The sequence below is a fragment of the Paroedura picta genome, chromosome 7 (assembly GCF_049243985.1).
Source record: "Paroedura picta isolate Pp20150507F chromosome 7, Ppicta_v3.0, whole genome shotgun sequence".
Taxonomy (NCBI): domain Eukaryota; kingdom Metazoa; phylum Chordata; class Lepidosauria; order Squamata; family Gekkonidae; genus Paroedura; species Paroedura picta.
In genome coordinates, this window is record NC_135375.1 from 55,874,442 (window position 1) to 55,895,784 (window position 21,343).

Here is a 21,343-nt window from a genome sequence, read left to right on the forward strand (position 1 = left end):
GATACATCTACAAACCATTTATACTTGACCCATTCTAAGAGCCATCCTGACAGGTATAAGTTGAGAGCTTTGCATTTTACATTTTCAGCACTAATGATTATATTACCTATATGCCTACAAAAAAAAAGAGACACTGCTTCCCCTTTTTCATAAAAATGGAAATATAGAATACAGTAAAACATTAAACATAAAACAATATGAGCTTTCGGTCTTCTTAAGGGGGTCTCATCTCGAGGCTTGCTACATCTTGTCGTTCCCGTAAAATTATATTCTGTCCCAATGGCCTTTGGCGTAGAAAGTGCAGTTGTACTCTTTCCCGCAGAGTATGCATCGATAAATCTTGAGGCCGTTGCACCTCCTGGACTCCAGTATCAATGCAATTTTTTCCCCAGAGAGATCCTTTAAATCGGTTACTTTCACTGCAGATCCATATTTCTTTTGATTGATTTTTGTACACTCTTGCTTTGAGATGGCTGTATGTCTTTTTAAAAAGGGTGTCCTTATCTGGGCTGCAGAACTCCGGCATCCCATTTTCCGTCTCCAGAATTTCAGATTTCTCTTCTACTGTTGGTTTTCCACCTTGTTTAGAGCTGTCATCAGCCACTGTTATTGATCCATTATTCCTGTTAAAGACGTCTTCCTTGGCATCTTGGATCTCCTTGAAGATATGAATTTCAGATTTCTCTTCTGCTGTTGGTTTTCCACCTTGTTTAAAGCTGTCATCAGTCACTGTTATTGATCCATCATTCCTATTGAAGACTTCTTCCTTGCCATCTTGGATCTCCTTGGAGATATTTTTGATCAATCCATCTAAAAATACTTTGTAATCTTGGGTTTGTATCTCTATTAGATGAGCCAATCTTTTTAACATAGACATGATTTTGACTTAAAAAAAACCCGGCCTCAAACAATTTTACAAGTGGCCAGTAGAGGTCCTCTGTTTTATCCTCTAATGTTCCGGCACAGGCATGTGACGTATTGAAGTCGGTCAAGGCAGAGATTCTCGTACTGGCACAGAGTTCTCATGAGATTTTCCCTCACAGCTCTTATCTCTTATCTCCGAAAACCAAAACAATTACAATAAGAGCTTTTGCCAATTAATTCGAGTTGATTTGAGTCCTTCTTCTGCTTAGTTAGGAGAATTAGCCTGCCTCTTAACGAGGTGGCTTCAGGCAGAGCAGAGTAAGAGGAGGGGGGAAACAAAGGGCTTTGATGCAGGAAGAGAGACGAAGAAAAAAAAAGCGAGAGATACTTGCAGTAAATGATGTTTTGGAACTCAGCCGATGTCCTCCCCTCAGTTCAAAGCGTTCATTTGTGGTAAATCATCATGTAGGGTTGAAGCAGATACTTTAAGATTAAAGAAAGAAAAGAAAGTCCGAGGTAGAAAATGGCAGTCGTCCTCTGGACCTGGAACGCTGACAGCCTATAATCCAGGGAGATATACTCCCTAAAGGATTGGAGACGGCCCCAAGAACTTCCTGGGTAGAAAGGTGAGGTGGGGTTTGCGTACCCCTCCTCTTTTCTGCCAATTGCTTGCACAATTGACCCCTGTCAGGCTTCAGAGATAGCAGAGCAGATGCCCTGCCACCCTCTCAGGACGACATCTTTAGCCACACCCCACGCCTTGATTAAATCTTTGTTGGTGCTACTGGACTCTGATTTTATTGTGCTACTTCAGACCAACACAGCTACTCATTTGAATCTTTCATTTTAGCCCACTTCTCAAGCCTATCAAGGTCATCCTGTATTCTGATTCTGTGTTCTGTTGTGTTTGCTACCCCTCCCAGTTTAGTATCATCTGCAAATTTAACAAGTATCCCCCCTAATCAACACAGGCCCCAGGACAGATCCTTGGGGTATTCCACTCTTTTCCAAGAAGATGCTGAACCATTAACAAGTACTCTCTGGGTGCGATTTGTCAACCAGTTATTGATCCAACTGACAGAATTAGGATCCATACCTCATTTTACCAATTTGTGAACAAGAATATCATGTGGAACCTTATTAAAAGCTTTACTGAAATCCAGATAAACTATGTCCACAGCATTCCCCTGATCCAGCAAGGTAGTCAGATAAACCATGCTTAGTCTAAGAAATCACAGTTCCAGCTGCTCAAGGACTGAGTGTTTGATTATTTGTTCCAAAATTTTGCCAGCCATAGATGTCAAGCTGACGGGTTGATAATTACCCGGATCCTCCTTTTTCCCTTACTTGAAGATGGGGACAACATTTGCCTGCCTCCAATCACCTGGCACCTTACCTGTTCTCCAAGAAGTGTCAAAAATAATGGACAGATGTTCAGAGATGACATCTGCAAGTTCTTTTAGTACCCTTGGATGCAGTTCATCTGGCCCAGAAGACTTTGTTTCATTTTTAAAAAGTAGGTGTTCATGGATTGCTCCAACAGTGATCCTAGGCCATCATTCCCGTTCCCCCGTGTTGTGTTACGTTTGATCACATTGATCACTATATCCCTCACTATTAACTTTGGTTAATAGTTATCTTGTAATTTAAATTTGTTATTAGCTGCCATGAGCTGTCTGGCCTAGAGAGGCAGGCCAAGAAAGATAATGAAATAAATAAATGAAATAATGTTTTGGTCAGGACCTGAACTGACTTTTAAGCCTCATATCACTATATACACATTGAGAGGAGTTTGGCCCTCTGAAGTTTCTTAGTATACTGATTTTATGCTGTTTTGATGCATCTATACCCATTTTTAAATATAACTTTTTATTGTCACAATAGCCTCTGAGGAGAAGGTGAGTAGTATTAAGTTCTGAATCTAGAACCTTCACCAGAATTCTTTTCATAAGAACTTAAATTTTTTCAAACAATCCCGAACACTGTCAAATAGAAGGACAAAGTGGCACCTTTAAGACCCATGAAGTTTTATTCTGCGGATGAAAGCTTATACCTGAAATAAAACTTTGTTGGTCTTGACTCAAATGTTGTTCTTCTGCTTCAGGTTGACACAGCTGTCCCTCTCAATCTATTGTCAATATAAGTGAACACAGTTTCTTCTGACAAAATGCAGAAACCGTTGGTTACATGAAGGGTGCTATCAGGAACAATATAAACCATAAGGATGACTTTACATTATTGTAGTCCGCATTTCCCTTGCTAAAGGAATGATTAAGAATCCAATCATTAATACTTGCAGCTTTTTATGTGCCAGTTGCTCAACTATACGCTTTCCCACTTGATGGCAGCATTGTCCACCTAATGGATGTAAGCCTCTCTTTCTTCTGCTTGGTTAAATACAGACTTGTACAAAGATTGATAGCAATGCAAATGTATTTATAACCACTAGAGATAGTCACCTTCCACCCCAATTAGCCTCTGAATTGATTTAGTGAGGGAAAAACATCTATTACTGAACAGTCCCACAGATTTGTGTGGTACTATTTCAATACTTTTGGGGGGAGGGATGTAGAAAAAGGACTTTTTATGGTCAGGAATGATGGATATAATAAGGTAGCAAATAATAGCCTTATGTAAGCTGGGAGTCTCATGTGCAGTTTGGTAAGCACTGGTTTGACAAAACTGCATATGAGGAATTTGCTAATAAGGTGTTTGCCGAATATTCATTTCCATGCCATCTCCTTGTTTCTGGGAGAGATTTATTCACGATGAGCTGCTTGGAATGAATGCAGCAATGCGCCAAAAAAGTTTTTTTCTTTCTGCAAGCTGGCAAATATCAATTAAGATTTTAAAGTGAAGCCTGCTTCTTAAACAAGCCCCCCCCCCATGTCTCAGTTGATTAAATGGCAAGTTTTCTCTCTTTGTAAGAAGAAGGAAAATAAACATGCTGGCAAGAAGTCTACTGGTGGGAGGGCTCGTGTGGGAGAAGGGGGAGGAGATTCTCTGAGAGGACAGTTTACAAGGTAGCAACAGTTGTAGTCCTGTAGTCAGAAGAAGGAGCTCCAACAACAACAAAAGAGCAGAAATGTCCATGGACACATTTTAAGGTGGATTTGTTTAATTTATTATTGCTAGTACAAATGCTGTTTATCTAAGATGGAGTTTATTTTAGCTAATATTGGATCAATACAGCTATTTTCTGGCTGTAATGTAAATAAGCTGCTCAAGGTAAGAAGTTCAGCATGAATAAACAAGAATTGCAAACAATACGGTCACATTGCAGTAAAATACAAATGCTGATTAGGCTTCAGTTCCGTGAAATGCTTCTAACAGAAAGCACATTGATTGCCATGTCCCTTTTCAATTATGCTAGTTTTAAAAGTATGCTTAAGTTATCTTTGACAACTTTTGAGCTTAATGTTTAAAGATCCACTAATCATCATAATGAGTAAGTAGGATACAACCACACATTTAAAATCTATTTTCTGTGAGTTTAAAACCAATCTTGAAATGTCATTGTTATTCACATGTTGGTTTCTGCATTGGTGGTCATTAATAGAACCAAGCCTGTTTCTGTGTGACAATGTAGTGCTTTGGGGTGGGGCGAAGGGGAGAAGATGAGTTTGAAGTGACATGTTTGCTTTCCCAATTGTGGGTTGAACAGAAAGACATAAGGCTGATCATGAGAAAATGAAAGGTAGAGAACTTAACTGTATAAAATAAATTATGCATAAACATTGTTTGACTTTCACCATTTGTTGCTGGGAATGGAATGAAGTGAAGGGGGAAACTGTAGTATGGTGATTAGAGCATCAGATTAGACATCAGATTAAGATCTGTGAGACCCATATTTGAACCCTCATTCTGTCATGGATGCTGTCATGGATGACCTTGGGCCAGTTGCACACTCTCAGCTTACCCTACTTCACAGGGTTGTTGAAGGGTAAATTAGAGGAGAGGAGAATGATATAAACCATTTCAGATCCCGACTGGGTAAAAAGGCTGGGGTATAATGAAGTACATGACTTTATCTCATTGGAGCAAGGCATTTACAGCAGGACTTCCTGGTAAGCAAAGTCCATTTTTATTGGTGCCTCCTTCCTTCAGCAGCTCCCTAAATTACTTATGTGGGTTAGTAAATATTCCAGAACTGTGTGGCAGGTAAAGTGGGAGTCTAAAGTAAGAAAAAGTACTTAGCAGGAATCTTCCTTTCCTTGGGTTTTAGAGTGGTGTAGTGGTTCGGAGCACTGACTTCTAATGTGGCAAACTGGGTTTGATTCCCTGCTCCTCCACATGCAGCCAGCTGGGTGACCTTGGGCTTGTCACAACAGTGATAGAGCTGTTCTGACCAAGCAGTCATATCAGGGCTCTCTCAGTCTCAGCTACCTCCCAGGGTATAGGGAGAAGAAAGGAAAGGTGATTGTAAGCTGCTTTGAGACTCCTGGTAGAGAAAAGCAGCATATATAAAAAACAACTCTTCTTTTTATTGAGCATGGGATTCTAGAAGACTTGGAGTGAGCTTTGGAAATGCAAGAAAGTACCATTTTCCCCTTTCTCATGGAGTCTTCCAGCTCATGTGACATATTTATTCATATAAACATCATTTTACCTTTCTTCAGACATGTGAGTATCACAGCTTCATGATATGCATTGGACATGCACCTCTGGAGAAGTACCAACCACCAGTGCCAGTTCTTCAGGATTATGTTCAGCAGACAGTTACAGGAAGAAGAAGTAATTAATAATCTCTTCTATGAACTCTTTCCATTGACAGGAATATTGGATTCAGCTCATTGTCTATCAAGGCCCCAATGACTTGCACCTATAATAGACAGAGGCTACTGGATAAGATCCATTATGTTTTATTTCGTTTCATACATGTAATAAAATGTATATCACTAGCAATAAGTAATATTTAGACAACCACATCTGTGCCATTTTTAAGATTTAGGACTACCAAATTATAAATGTTTTCTTTGAGATACCATCAGCTAGTGAAGAGAGTAGAAAAAAATATTCAGCAGGTTTGTGAATTTAAGCAGTTTATTCAGTCAGAACAGTTAGCCCATGTTTTCTTCAAACAGTGTAATCTTTCAATGTGGAAATTCCATGCACATATTTTCTATTTCTTGTCAATCATAGTAACATTTTATTGATTTTGGAAGACCTTTCTGATTCAATATAGTTTGTATAAAGTATTATGTTTCTTTAAGGCTGTGTCCACTGCTAGGCAGGGACAAAGGGTCTGTATATCCTGGTTGGCAAAGATTTAAGGTGTCACTCATTCATGATGGGGTTGCACTCAACTGGACCATTTCCGCATTAGGAGACATACCTTCTTTTAGGCTCATTTTTGATTTCCTAAAAATGCTGCAAGTTGATTCTAGTCTTTCTGCATTTGGGCTTTTCTCTCCTTATTGCACAGTCTGAAATTCGTTACATGCTTTCCTTACTGAGCCCGATGAAGGCAGCCTCCCATCATGCTTTGCTCTCTTCCCCTTTTCAAAAAAGGTGAAGTTTTTTTGCAAAATGGTTCTTGTGTGCACTTTTGTTTTCATTGGATCCCTTAATCCCACCATTCTGCACCCTTGCTTGCCTCCCATTCTTCTCCCCCAAAGTGTCGTGAATGTAACCTGGGTTTTAACGTTATAACATTATATCATTACAGGGAAAATAGCCTGTTGAATCCAGGAATGCAACGAACGCTAGTGGAGGGCCCTGATGGAGGAGCGGGCTTCAACCCTACCTCAAGTCATTGCTGGCGGCTGGGGCTACGTGGGCGGAGGCAGCAGGCACATAACACCGGAGGCACTGGAGGCACGTGGTGTGCTGGTGGCTGGGGTGAGGGTATTGAGGTGCAGGGTGGGCAAGCCTGTAGCCCTGGTGGAGAGTGGGCCGACATCTCTGGATGTGGGTGGGCTGCCGCGGCCACTAATGGGCATGGCAGCCAAAGCAGGGCAGTGGAGGAGCGGTGTCCTTGGCAGCCAGGCAGTGACCAACTTCTGGAGGTAGGCGCTCCAGGGGCTGGCCCAATCTGGTCATACCCAGCTTTGTTGGGCATGGCCGGATTGGCCCATGTGGGCAGAAGCACAGTCCGGACATCATCCAGGACAGTGCTCTTCCCAAAGGGGCCTTTCCCGAATATTAGGGAGAACAATGGTAAGGATAATAGTGCTATGCAAAACTTTTAAAACTATTTTTTTTAATTCAAAATTTATTCACTCCTTTTTTTAAAAAAAGGTTAGATTTTTCAGAAGAGGGACGGGTGAGGAAGGGAGGGGGGAAGGGAGGATTGCAAGGAGGAAAGGGGTGTGCCCAAAGAAATGGTGAGTGGGGGAAAAGAAACCTGATTGCATGCATTTCCAAATTGGGCAGCCCCAAATTAGACCCTGTTAGATCTCATTTGAAGAGATGAAAAGCAATTTTCTGGGGATTCTTTGGTTGGTGAACAAGTGAAGGGACAGTTTGGGAATGCATCTGAAGAAACAAATTTTAGTGTGGAAATGAATGAAAAAATTGACCCTTTGAAAATCCATATCTGAACAATATTGTTAGTGCTCAAATAGTCCTTGAAGGAATAGGTCCATAGTCTGGTAGTCTGGGTATGCTCTTAGATACAGCTCTGCTTCTCGAAAACCAACTGGGAATGCCCTTTACTAGCTTTGACATTTTAACCAGCTGTGGTCTTTCCTGGGCAGAAAAGATCTGTCCAACTGTGGTCCATGTGTTCTATGTGGGGCTGTCCTTGAGAATTATTTAATCGATGGAGGGACCATATCATTCTAGTCGAGCCCTCCCATCTTCTGAGATTAGTTAGATGCCAACTTTGGAGAGGGCCTTCCCAGTTATGAGACCAAAGCTCTGGTACTCTCTCTGCATGGAGATTTGTTTGGCCTCTTCTGTTGCTATCTTGCAGCAGGTGATTTTAATGGCTTTGACATGTGGCTTTATCATGTGTTAAATTGTTAGCTATCTTAGTGGCTTTGTAAGAGCAGAAAAGGAGAATGCAATTTTTGTAAATAAATAATAAAAGAAGAAAAGGAAGAAGAGGAGGAGCTGGGGTTTTGTACCATACTTTTTATGACCCAAAGGAGTTTCAAAGTGGCTTACAATCACCTACCATACCTCCCAAAAGACAACCTGTGAGGTAAATGAGGCTGAGAGAGCTCTAGAACTATGACTGGTTCAAGGTCACCCAGTTGGTTGCATGTGGAGGAGTGGGAGATCAAACCCAGTTCTCCAGATGAGAGTCCATTGACCTCTAGACCAAGCTCATGAACACAGAGGTTATATCCCTGGCTTCCCTCAGAATCCAGGGAGCCTGGAGGTCCCCGATAGTGTCATGACCCCTCAAAACAACTTTCTTGGGAATTCAAGATACTGTCTAAGAAAAAGAAGAAAAAGAAAGATCCTCAGTCATTGACTCCTTCCACCAATAAATTTATAATCTAACCCATTATCTACACAAATTCTAAATTCCTACTTCATTTTTTATCCATCCTTTCTTCCAGGTAGTTCAGATCTGTATTTGTGGTTACTCTTTCCTTATTTTTTCTTTACAACGTTTCCTCGCTGTTGTTACCTTACACCAGCATACTCTGGCACTTTTAGCATGTTTTCCTCATCCTATATCCAATACTGGAAAAGAGCTGAGTTGGGGAAAAACAAGGTAGGTTACTCCCGTCCCTGCATCCACATGCTCCATTGTAGTTTTAAAAATTAGAAATACATGTGGATCTTTCTGTCATGTCTAGTTGGACCCCAAAATGTCTTCTGGATAACAATGTCATGAGGCTGTTTCTTTATGAAAAGTATGCTGACATTAAAGTACATTAAAATGCAACAGCCTGAACCCAGATCTGTATATGGCAATCTACCTGGTCATAATCATACAACATAGATGGTGCATTTGCAGATTATGTTCTCTACTGTAGCCCAAAATATATTCAACTATCTTGTTAGATTATTCCATATATGCATTTACTGGATATGATTCAATTGCTGTCTGGTGTGGGAAAGAGAAAGACATTTGCTGAGTAACTAAAACTTAAGAGTTCTTTGATCTTTTCACTGATCTTGGAAAGATACATTACTACGATGAACATTCATTGAACAAGAAAAAAATTGTGTGGGAAAACTTCAAAGGACTGTCAGTCATGCTTGATGTGCTGCCTCACAAGGTCTTAATTGCCCATGAAAATAATGCCATCTGATCTATTATGATCTCCACCAATACCATAAGAACCCACCATCTAACAGCTTTGTGAAAAGAGTTTACAACCTTATGAATGACCACTGGGTTATCCTGCACAGACTTATATGTATGTGGAAAGTATGAGAAAAGTGACAAAAAAGGAGATGACTTGTAATTCAGAATGACTGATCAGAATGACTTTTAGGAGAATAGTTTGATTTCTACATACCGTATACAAGCTGAGCTTTTCAGCCCTTTTTTTAAAGCTGAAAAATTCCCCCTCGGCTTACATGTGGGTATAAAAAAAAAGCCGCCAGACAAAACAGGAGGGTGGGGTGGGAGAAACTTAACTGAAGAAGCAGGAAGCTCTGAAGCCTCTGTCTCAGAAGGAAAACAGAGAGCAGGAGGAGGAAATGCCCCTAGAGGAAGAAATTGAAAGTGGATGGAACAGAACACCCAGCTAAGAAGAAGGGAATCGGATAAGAAGAAGGATTGGATATAAAAAGGCAAGAGAGGTCAAAGGGAAAGAGGGAGGAGGAGGGGAAAGAGGGAGGAGGAGGGTGGGAAGAAAAGGGGAAAAAAAGATCCTGCCCGGAAGGGAAGGGAAGGAGAGGGAAGGGAAGGGGAAAAGCCACTATCCAAACACCAGCCTCAGCTTATTGTTGTTGTTATTAGGTGCGAAGTCATGTCCGAGCCGTGACCCCATGGACAATGATCCTCCAGGCCTTCCTGTCCTCTACCATTCCTCGAAGTCCATTTAAGTTTGCACCAGCTGCTTCAGTGACTCCATCCATCCACCTCATTCTCTGTCGTCCCCTTCTTCTTTTGCCCTCAATCGCTCGCAGCATTAGGCTCTTCTCCAGTGAGTCCTTCCTTCTCATGAGATGTCAGAAGTATTTGAGTTTCATCTTCAGGATCTGGCCTTCTAAGGAGCAGTCCGGGCTGATCTCCTCTAGGACTGACTGGTTTGTTCGCCTTGCAGTCCAAGGGACTCGCAAGAGTCTTCTCCAGCACCAAAGTTGAAAAGCCTCAATTCTTTGACACTCAGCCTTCCTTATGGTCCAGCTTTCACAGCCATACATTACAACTGGGAAGACCATAGCCTTGACTAGACGCACTTTTGTTGGCAGGGTGATGTCTCCACTTTTTAGGATGCTGTCTCGATTTGCCATAGCTTTCCTCCCCAGGAGGAAGCGTCTTTTAATTTCTTTGCTGCAGTCCCCATCTGCAGTGATCTTGGATCCCAGGAAAATAAAATCTGTCACTACCTCTATTTCTTCCCCATCTGTTTGCCAGGAATTGAGAGGGCCGGATGCCATGATCTTCATTTTCTTGATGTTGAGTTTCAAGCCAACTTTTGCACTCTCCTCCTTCACCCGCATCAACAGGCTCTTCAGTTCCTCTTCACTTTCTGCCATTAGAGTGGTATCATCTCCATATCTTAGGTTGTTGATATTTCTCCTTACAATCTTTATCCCAATTTGTGACTCATGTAACCCCGCCTTTCTCATGACATGCTTCGCATACAAGTAAAATAGTCAAGGAGACAGTATACAGCCTTGCCGAACTCCTTTCTCAGTTTTGAACTAATCAGTGATTCCATGCCTGGTTCTCACTGTTACTTCTTGACCTGCATATAGGTTTCTCAAGAGACAAATAAGATGCTCTGGTATTCCCATCTCTTTAAGAACTTGCCGCAGTTTGTTGTGCTCCACGTAATCAAAGGCTTTAGCATACGCAATGAAGCAGAAGTAGATGTTCTTCTGAAACTCCCTAGCTTTCTCCATGATCCAGCGTATGTTGGCAATTTGATCTCTAGTTCCTCTGCCTCTTCAAAATCCTGCCTGTACTTCTGGAAGTTCTTGGTCCACATATTGCTCGAGCCTAGCTTGTAGGATTTTGAGCATAACTTTGCTAGCATGAGAAATGAGTGCAATGGTGCGGTAGTTTGAACATTCTTTGGCATTGCCCTTCTTTGGGATTGGAATGTAAACTGACCTTTTCCAATCCTGTGTCCACTGTTGAGTTTTCCAAATTTGCTGGCATATTGAGTGTAGCACTTTTACTGCATCGTCTTTTAAGATTTTGAATAGTTCAACTGGAATGCTGTCACCTCCACTAGCTTTATTGTTGCTCAGACTTCCTAAGGCCCATTTGACTTCACATTCCAGGATGTCTGGCTCCAGGTCAGTGACTACCCCCTCGTGGCTATCAGATACATTAAGCTTGTCCTTGTATAGTTCTTCTGTATAATTTTGCCACCTTTGTTTAATCTCTTCTGCTTCTGTTAGGTCCCAACCCTTTTGGCCCTTTATCATACCCGTCTTTGCATGAAATGTTCTCTTCATATCTCCAATTTTTTTTTGAAGTGATCTCTGTTCCTCCGTATTCTATTGTTTTCTTCTATTTGTTTGCACTGTTCATTTAAGAAGGCATTCTTACCTCTTCTAGCTATTCTCTGGAATTCAGAATTCAGTTGGGTGTATCTTTTTCTTTCTCCCTTGCTTTTCACTTCCCTTCTCTCCTCAGATATTTGTAAAAGCTTCCTCAGACAGCCTTTTGCTTTCTTGCTTTTCTTTTTCTTTGAGATAATTTTAGTTGCTACCTCTTGTACAATGTTGCGAACCTCCGTCCATAGTTCTTCATGCACTCTGTCTATCAGATCTAATTCCTTAAATCTATTTGTCACCTCTACTGTATATTCATTAGGGAATATTAGGGAATTATATTCATTCACTAATTCCTAAAATGTCGATGTCCAGTCTTGTCATCTCTTGTTTAACCACGTCCAGCTTGCCTTGATTCATGGATTTGATATTCCAGGTTCCTATGGAATAAAAGTCTTTACAGCATCAGACTGTCTTTTCGCCACCAGTTCCCTCCACAACTGAGCGTCCTTTCGGCTTTGGCCCAGTCGCTTCATTCATTCTGGTGCTACTCGTACTAACTGTCTGCTCATCCTCAGTAGCATATTGGACACCTTCCAACCTGAGGGGCTCATCTTCCGGCGTCATATCGTTTTGCCTTTTGAACCTGTCCATAGAGTTTTCATGGCAAAATACTGGTTTGCCATTTCCTTCTCCAGTGGATCACCTTTTGTCAGAGCTCTGACCTGTCCATCTTGGGTAGTCCTGCACGGCATAGTTCATAGTTTCACTGAGCTACGGAAGCCCCTTTGCCACGACAAGGCAGCGATCCTTGGTTGGCTTATATGTGAGTCAATAAGGTTTCCCAGCATTTTGTGGTGAAATTAGGTCCCTTGGCTCATATTCGGGTCGGCTTATATGCGAGTATGCTAGTTGGAATTACTAACAACAGTTATGATTATTGATGGAATGTCATTTGGTTGGATCCTGTCTAAAATGCATGCATGAAAGCAGAATTTCCTTGATTTACTCCTGAATATCCCTTGAATTTCTGCACCTAGAAGATGGGTACCCCTAGGAACAACATGGGGAGAGCTTTATGGGAAATTTCATTTCCATGTAACTAGTTAAGCATAATCTGTGCATGCTATTTTCATATGATACTCTTTCATACAAATGCACTATTTCCCCATAAAAATACATACTGTTATCATATTTTGCTATATATTTATGTAAATACATGTTTCCCCCCTGCAAGCAGCAGCATGTTTATCACATCAAATGTCTGTTCAATTCTCCATTTTTAAAGGTCTTTTACAGGTCTTTAAAAAGTTAATAATTACTCCTAGGGGTTATTGATACAAAGGACTGTCACTCAGTGCTGTTCTTCCTGATCTCAGTAGTGAGAAAATCTTGCTTTCCCATAGTGGGCGAATATCTGTCTGCCTGTCTGTCCTTCCGTCTATCCACCCCCTCCCTCTCTCATCATTTCCAGGAAGCCAATTCCAGGGAAAGGGTAAAGGTATGTTATACTTTTTTAAACTCATTGAGGTCAATGGGCTTGGAAAGGTATAATTTCTATCAAGAATTGTGCCATTTGTTTCCTGTTTTCTTGTGATTTTCTGTTCCAAAGTGAGGGGAGTGCCCAGACATTTGTAGGACAGTGATAATTTTAGTCAATTTGATTTTTAAATTTCTCTTGCCCAAAAGACATTAAAAAGATATTTCCTTTTCTTTCTTTAATGTTAGGCTCTGTTTTCTACTTATCCTTATGAAATTGTACTATCTACAATTAATTTTGTAATTTATTTGTAATCTGTTGTCTTGTTACATTTTTCTCTTGCTTCTCTCTCTTATATTTTCTACCAGTTCCTTTTTTTCTAATTTGGCTGAAGTATAATTAGGTGTGCATTAATCTTTTGTTTTCAGTCAGCTCATTTGATTGGTGCTTGTGAAGAATTTGTTTCCATGGTAACAAGCACTTGTAGGGGGAAACTATTAAGTGTGTGATTTAGGCTGTTGCCACTAAGCTTAATTGTATGTAAAATATGGTAAAGTTTGGACAGCTGAGAAAGATAAGATTTTGGAGTGCTGGATAAAACAATGTGCACATTCTTTCATTGTAAGAATATTTCTATACAGTCAAATACGGCTTCCATTCAGCTTTCATTTTTGGTATCTGAGGCAAAATGATCTATGATAGGATTCATGGTGATTAGTAATACAATTCATGATCTGTCGAAAAGCTTATGATATTCATGTTAATAAGACTCCAAAAATGTATTTTAATAATTTTGATATAGCATTATAGAGTTCTTCATGTTCTTCATTTTAGTATTATTGTTATTGCATTGTGGTTTGGGTATTCAGTTCAAACTTGATGGCAACGTTGTAATATATAAATTTACTGGGATAAAAAACACTTTCCTTTTGCTTGTGTGAGGCTAATTTCTGCTGTGATTTTCCCCATATGACATCCTTCACCATTTCCATCTAAACCTCAGGTGATCTCTGTGGCAGCACACAGGGAGTTGCAGCAGGAGGAAGAGGTGGTAAGGTCACATTTTATGAACAAAGTTTGTTGTGGAGTTGTCAGATCTAAGTTAATATGTTGCACAACCCAGCATATTTTATTATGGATTTGTTAAACACCCATCAAGTCACTTCCCACTCATGGCAATACTATGAATTAATGCCCTTCCAAACATCCTATCCCTAATAGCCTTGCTCGGGTCTCACAAACTGAGGGCCATGGATTTCTTTATTGAGTCAATCCACCTCAAGTTGGTTCTCTCTGCTGTCTTGGACTTTTCTGAACATTATTTTCTTTTCCAGTGACTCTTGTCATCTCATAATGTGACCAAAGTATGATAGCCTCAGTTTAGTCATTTTAGCTTCTAGGGAGGTTTCAGGCTTGATTTGGTCTAGAACTCACATATCTTACTATGCCTTGCTATTCAGCTATACTGGACATTTTTACATGCAACATTTCTCAGAGTTTCCAACAATACATATTAAATTTTTCATTTTACTGGTTTGTATGTGGGTCTACAATGGTTTGTTATATGGAAGAACAGACATTTCAAGATAAATTGTGCTTTTAAAAAAATGGGAACTATAGAATGTCTTTCCTCTTTGTGAATTGCTAGTGAATAATCAGTTCATGGAACTTTATCTATCTATAAGACCTGAATTTGTTCCCTGTAAGAGTGTATTGGTCCTTGGGGCTGAAAAGAAGCCACTGTTGACAGTAGAGCTTAAATCAGTGTGGTGAGCTTTACTACAGGTAATTTTTCTGTTGTAGACACATAATGGCCATGCTGCTGAGCATTTTACTAACCACCTACTGTTGTAAGTTACTGTTTTTGAAAAAAAACTTAATTTGAAGCAATCAGCTCTTAAAAACTGTTCTGCAAAGGAAGTTGTGCAGGAAGAACAGATTTAGAAATCTTCTTAAATTCTTATATACTATTAAAACACACAATAGCTTATCTAAGCTTATATTGTCCCAGGTCAGTAGGCATAAAATAGGTTATGACTTCTTTGTTTTAATTCCCACAGGATGTGCAAGATGGGCACTAGGCACATTTCATGAGACTACAAAATGCCTTGGGCCACCAGTGGCAGGAAACTGAGTTGCTTTTGCTGTAGGGAGTATTCAGTATGCACATTTTCCTATTAGAATCCACAAAACATACATGCCGCTGGCAGTGTTGTGAAATCTAAAGCTTTTCTTCATAACAATGGTTTGTTTGGGTAACTGCTGGGACAGCAGTTTGCATCAGGAAGCATAAACAGCCTGCTGACCATTCACTCCTATTTCTTTGCATTCTAACACTTACCTTCCGGCAGTTTTTCCCAAAAGTTCATGTAATGCAGTTTTGGTAGCCATACATTCTAAGTTTAGAATTCAGAATTAATATATTCATGACGATGTGCTGATCTTTTTAAAATCCACTTTGCAATGCACTAAATATGATTTGGTATTTATAATCCTATCCTAAGCTGAATTATACCCTTCTAAGCCTCTGGATTTCAAATGGTGTACCTGTGGTTAGGACAGCACATTAATTGCTTGTTGCTCTGAATGCAGGTTTTTGTATATATAAAAAGTAAAAGATTGTTTACTCCCTCACTCACACACTTGAGTGTTGGTGTGTTATTCACCTGGTGGTCTTGAATATTGTTAGTTATCAAGTCTAAGGAGATAAAATGAAATATACACATGTTGAATAATTAAATTAAGCAACTGTGCTAAAAATCTGCTGAAGATTCAGAAATGAAATAATTTCCTTTTATTTAACTTGACTTCTAGGGAACAGTTACATCCCTTCTTGAAAACATCTTGGTTGTCAAAAGGTATGGTTAGAACAAACGTTTTAAGAGACTCTGACACTTTACAGTATCTGGACAGAATGGGATGGATCTACTAGAAGAGTTCACAGATGAGGTTGGCAGAGGGGAACTGTTCCTACCTTCTCTTTCCCCAAGCATTCTGCCACTAGTTTGGAAATTCTTCACTGCGGGTTGGAGAACCTCACATTCAAAATGAGTCAAAGGAGAAATCAGGTAAAATTCTTCTCTTTTCTCCTTTAGTTAATGGCTTACAGATGTGGAAGAAAGAAATACAGACAATTTAACATGATTCCCTTCCCCTTAGGGCAAACCCCTCCCCCCCTCAGCAGTTCATTTTTCTTGCAAAGCTTTGCCAATCAGAGACAAATTTTAGGACAAATGATTGGTGGCCTGATAAAAGCAGAAGAGGATGGAGAGGTCTACTCTGCCAACAATTCTGCAATCTTGGTGTAGTGGTTAGCAGACTTCTAATCTGGTGAGGTGGGTTTGATTCCACACACTCCCCCACATGCAACCAGATGGGTGACCTTAGGCTGATAAAACTGTTCTACCCAAGCAGTAATATCAGGGCTCTCTCAGCCTCACCCACATCACAGGGTGTCTGTTGCGGGAAGAGAAAAGAGAAGGCGATTGTAAGCCACTTTGAGTAGAGAAAAGCAGCATATTAAAAAAAATGATTTCTTCTTCTTCTTCTTCTTCTTCTTCTTCTTCTTCTTCTTCTTCTTCTTCTTCTTCTTCTTCTTCTTCTTCTTCTTCTTCTTCTTCCAGTGCATTATAAAACAGAAATGATTAACTTCTGCATTATATACAACCCTCCCACCCCCCCAGCCACTTCAAGGTATGTTGTCAATCTAAGCAATTTTGCCATCTCATATTAGCTTGTAAACAACAACAACAAAGTTAACTGAAAATAATGTACAATTGTATAGGAAATAATTTTCTTTTGATTGCTTTAATTAAATATATCGTATTAATTACTTGTGAGTGATCATAGCTCCATGACAGAATGCATTTTAATGGCTATTGCAACTAATCTCTTTTCTAAACAATTCCAACCCCCCCTGTGGCATAGATAAATGCTGAATATATTATTCCTGGACTACATGTTAACAATGTATACATGAACCAGGATTTAAACACAAACAATGCATTTCTACTCAACAACTATTGTTAGCTTAACATATCTGTGTTATCACTCAATGTGCCTATAAAACAGACACTATGTTGATCAGATATGCTTTTGAGTTTTGTCTAGAAAGATCACAAAGGAGACCTCCTGCAGACGTTAGTCTGTCAACCTTATGTTCACAGTTCCCCCCATCTGTATTGATATAGATAGCTATTCCTGCTGACCAAAAACATACTTCATTTCTTAAATAGGCTAAGGCTGTGAAGTTTAAGCTTCAACAGAGTTATTAGTTTTTCAAGTGTCAGCTTGAAACTGTGTCTGCTATGACAGACTAACATGGCTACCCCTCTGGAATTAATTACTTAAATTAGATCAAACCTTCACCAGGGTTAGCCTGGAAGATTGTTTTCAACACCAGGGCAGAATTCAGGAAGGAAAAATACTTCTAAATATCCATGGAATATCTTTGGTTCAGCAAAGAATAAATACAGTCTCCAATTTCTCTACACTCTCAATAATTCAGAAGCAGGTGCCTAGTTAGCATTTTGTATAAAGGGGCTGAACACAAAACCCCTGTCATTTAGTAAAAACAACTAAAACTCTTTCTGCTCCTCATTTTATCTTTCTTCTTTCAACTACACATTTTTCAAATATATTTTTGGAATTATGTACCCAAACAGTGTAAAAAAGCAATTTCATTTTGAAATGTTTATTAATTAATTATATTTGTATACCACCCTCCCCTGAAGCTGGATACATTATCCATCCATCAAAGAATGTGCAGACATTTAAAGAAAGCTCTTTTCTTACCCAAACTCCTGCTATCCTTTATTTCACAGATGCTTCCATTGTACCTCCTAGTAGGATTTCTCAGGCAGAATGGGCTGGACTGGAAAAAGAAGCGGTCATGTAATTTGCATTTAACATGGACTTTTGTGGGTTGAAAATTCAGGGGAAAATCAAGACATTCAGTCAACACAATTTATGTAATTTTCTTTGCATTACTCATCCTTATCCATGGTTCCTCTATATATTTGTGAAACAGCCTTGGGGGTGGAACATGCCCGGATGTCCAAGTTGGAATAGGGTCAATCAGGGTGCAGTCAGCAACGCTCATTCCCTCCTATCGCTCCTGCTGCAAAGGAGGCAGAGAAAGACACAGAGAGAGCTGCCCCAAGCTGCTGACCAGCCCTGCTTCCCTCCTAAGAATGAACCCTAAGTACCTGCTATGGCTCTTGCTGCCACAGAGAGAGACACACAGAGAGAGCTGCTGCGACGGAGGGAGAGAGAGAGACAGACCGAGAGAGCTGTCCCAAACTGCACACCAGCCCTGCTTCCCTCCTCCAAACCAGCCCTGATTACCTGCTATGCCTCCTGCTGCGAGGCACACCGAGAGACATGCAGCAAGAGGGAGAGAAAGAGACACAGAGAGGGATCTGCACCTCCCAGTGTCCCCTGGGTCCTAGCGCCCATTGTATTCCTGGTTGCAATGGACTTTCTTGCTAATTTAATTATGAAACTATATAGGAAATTGTGAGAAGGGATTGTTTCACCATAAACCATCAGATTAGCAGTGGAAAAAAAGTTTTTTTTTTTTTTTGCAGTTCTGGGCTTTTATACGCAGATGAAGAAAACGTTTTTTATATTCTCCTTTCCCCTACCTGAAGGAGTCTCAAGGCTGCATACAATCACCTCCCTTTTATCACATCCTGATCACCAGGAATCTGGGCCAGTGCAGCACTTGTCTGGTTACAGGACTAATTTCCAATTCCGGACAATGTCAGCATCAGTCTGAGGCAGTCCCAGGCCTGGCATGATGCAGGCCCTCATTTGCCCCATGGCAAGGGAACACAGATATGTTCACTTTGCATCAGGAAGCCTTTATCTCAGTACGATGCCTGAGTGCCGTTTGTGCAGCTTGTGCAGAGAACTTGAACCTATCGAATGTAGGGTTGTCATAAAAAAGGAATAACTATACCAGTCCATTTAAAGCACTACATTTTTAAAAGATGTACATATCAGGTCAGGGAATCTTGTCCAAAAGCCATGACTGGTTGCAACTCAGATTTGTTTGGGTGTAATATGTGAATGTCCATGTAAATAATATTAGATCCATTTTTATTCTACACTTCTTCCAAGAATCTCAGGGTGCTGTGCATGTTTTCCCATCATTTCAGTCCTCACAACAACACTGTGACTATGTTTAGACTATGAAGGAGCAACTGACCCAATATCAATCACTGAGCTTCGTAGCTCAGGGTATTTGTCCATCTGTTTAGTACCTTTTTATACTATCCATTCCCCAAGACTTTAGGAGTACATGCTCCTCTCTTTCATATTTTATGTACTAGTAGTAAAGCCCGTTGTGAGCTATAATACAATGGGCGCTCGTTTATGGTTTGGTGTGGGTTTAGTGCCTCACTTGGAAGCTGGCAACCCTAAGAAGAGGTCTCTCTGTGCGCAACAGTCCTGACCCAAGTCAGGTTCAAGCGTATCTAGGAAATGTGGACTTCTAGAATCTATACCTATCTGGCAACCTTACCTCCTATCTGCAATGTTTTCTTGACCTGGAATATGCCAGGGGACACTATGGGAAGGCATTATACCTACTATGTGGGGCCTGGAAATCTCCTGGAATTACTGCTCATCTCCAGACTTTAAAGATCAACTCCCCAGGCAAAAATGACTGCTTTGGAGGAAAGAATCTGTAGCATTGCACCTCACTGAGATTTAGGGATGACAGCCCCCAGGTGAGATATGAGGATCCTCCATCTCCAGGCAGTTAGGCTGAAGGGGAAAGTTCTCCTGTCTCATGTGCACCCCTTCAAAAGTGATGAACATGGCCACCGACACCCCTTGGCTAGTACAGTCTGTCAGTTGACTGCTCTTCTTAAGCCTGAGGCCTACTGCTCACAACTGCAGTTCCTGTTGATGTCTGTGGATCACTTAGAGACAGGCTATGTGAGACATCTCTGAGGACTTGTATAGGAGAATGGCTCTAGGGGGCACTAGAAGGTAAACAAAGAGGGACTCACTGCTTTCCTCCACCACCTCCAGCCAGCCAACAGACAGCTACAACCCAGATGCCAACCATCTGCTGAAAAGACACCCTGTGATCTTCATCATACAGTGGTTTAGAAAAGTGGCCTGCTGTAATTTGGGCTCCCCATCCTGTGATCAGTACCTAGGAAGAAGATGGAAAATAGTATTTTCTGAACCAAATTCATGATGCTTGATCTTTCTTTGCTTTTCGCTATGATTTGTCAAAAGACTCCTATGCAAATAAATTTTTTATTATTTATTTTTATGTATTATATACTGCCCTCCCTTGAGGTTCAGGGCTGTTTACATAAAACAGGGAGTAATGCAGATAATTCACTAGTTGTAAACAATAATAATACAGTGATTAGAAATAGAACAATATAATAGAACAGTAGAACCATGGTAAGAACAGCATACTGACACCCCATGGGTTGGATGAATTGGTGGTGGATTTCATGGGAGGGAGGCTTGGGGGCCAGTGGGATGTGGCTGGTTCAGGTCGACCTCAACCAAATGCCTGGCAGAGGAGCTTTCTTTTGCAGGCCAGGCAGAACTGTTCAAGTTCCATCAGGGCCTTGATCTCCTCTGGGAGCTTGTTCCACCAGGTGGGGGCCAGGATGGAGAAAGCTCCAGGCCTGGTTGAGGTCAAGTGAGCTTCCTTGGGGCCAGGGCTTTCCCTCCTCATGGGTAAGCAGTTTTTTCTTAATCTGTTTAAATATTTTCTCTTATTCTCAGTTATTTTTAGGCTTATTATTTTCCTCTCTGTTTTATGAGTGGTTATTGTATTAGAATTTCCTGAACTACTGTGGTTTTAATGATATAGTAAACAATTTTTTTGTATTCAGTTTTGTATTTGCATGTACTGTATTACAAATAAAAAATGAACTTGACTTGACTTGGTACAGCTTTGAACCAAACAAAGAATAATATTTAGTTCCCATTTGTTATTTTAAGTGCTTCTAAGATAATTAAATAGGTTTTGGACAGAGTATTAAATGATTGAATAAACCTGATTTCTACTTCAGTAGCATGTTTTAATAGAAAAAAACATTTCCCCAAATCATTGCAGTATTTAAAGTTTATGGAACATCTATACTCCAGATTTAAACTTCTTCAATAGTAACTTATTTTCACTAAAGATTTCAGAAATTGTGACTCTGTAAGACGGGATACATATATCAGAACCATCACAATTTTTATTTTCCTTCTCTGGGGGTGATGGAAACCATGACAAACTGGTACAAAGCCAGATTATAAATTTAGAGGTAAATGCGTCCATGTGCACATGACCATTATCAAATCCTTTAAGAAAAAGAAAATGTCACACCAATATCTATTATACTGCATATTTAGTTTTATTATAAAGCTCTCTGCATTGTTTTAGATTACGTG

At 40.3% G+C, this 21,343-nt stretch overlaps 2 long non-coding RNA genes across 2 annotated transcripts; both read left to right on the forward strand.

Annotated features, from left to right (window-relative positions):
* The first annotated feature begins 3,908 nt into the window (after positions 1-3,908).
* LOC143840946 (uncharacterized) lies at positions 3,909-9,643 on the forward strand. Its single transcript, XR_013232485.1, has 3 exons — positions 3,909-3,971; positions 5,484-5,598; positions 6,533-9,643. It is a non-coding gene; the product is annotated as an uncharacterized LOC143840946 (long non-coding RNA).
* Positions 9,644-9,649: 6 nt separating this feature from the next.
* Positions 9,650-20,841, forward strand: LOC143840944 (uncharacterized). Its single transcript, XR_013232484.1, has 2 exons — positions 9,650-15,993; positions 17,749-20,841. It is a non-coding gene; the product is annotated as an uncharacterized LOC143840944 (long non-coding RNA).
* The last annotated feature ends 502 nt before the right edge of the window (positions 20,842-21,343 follow it).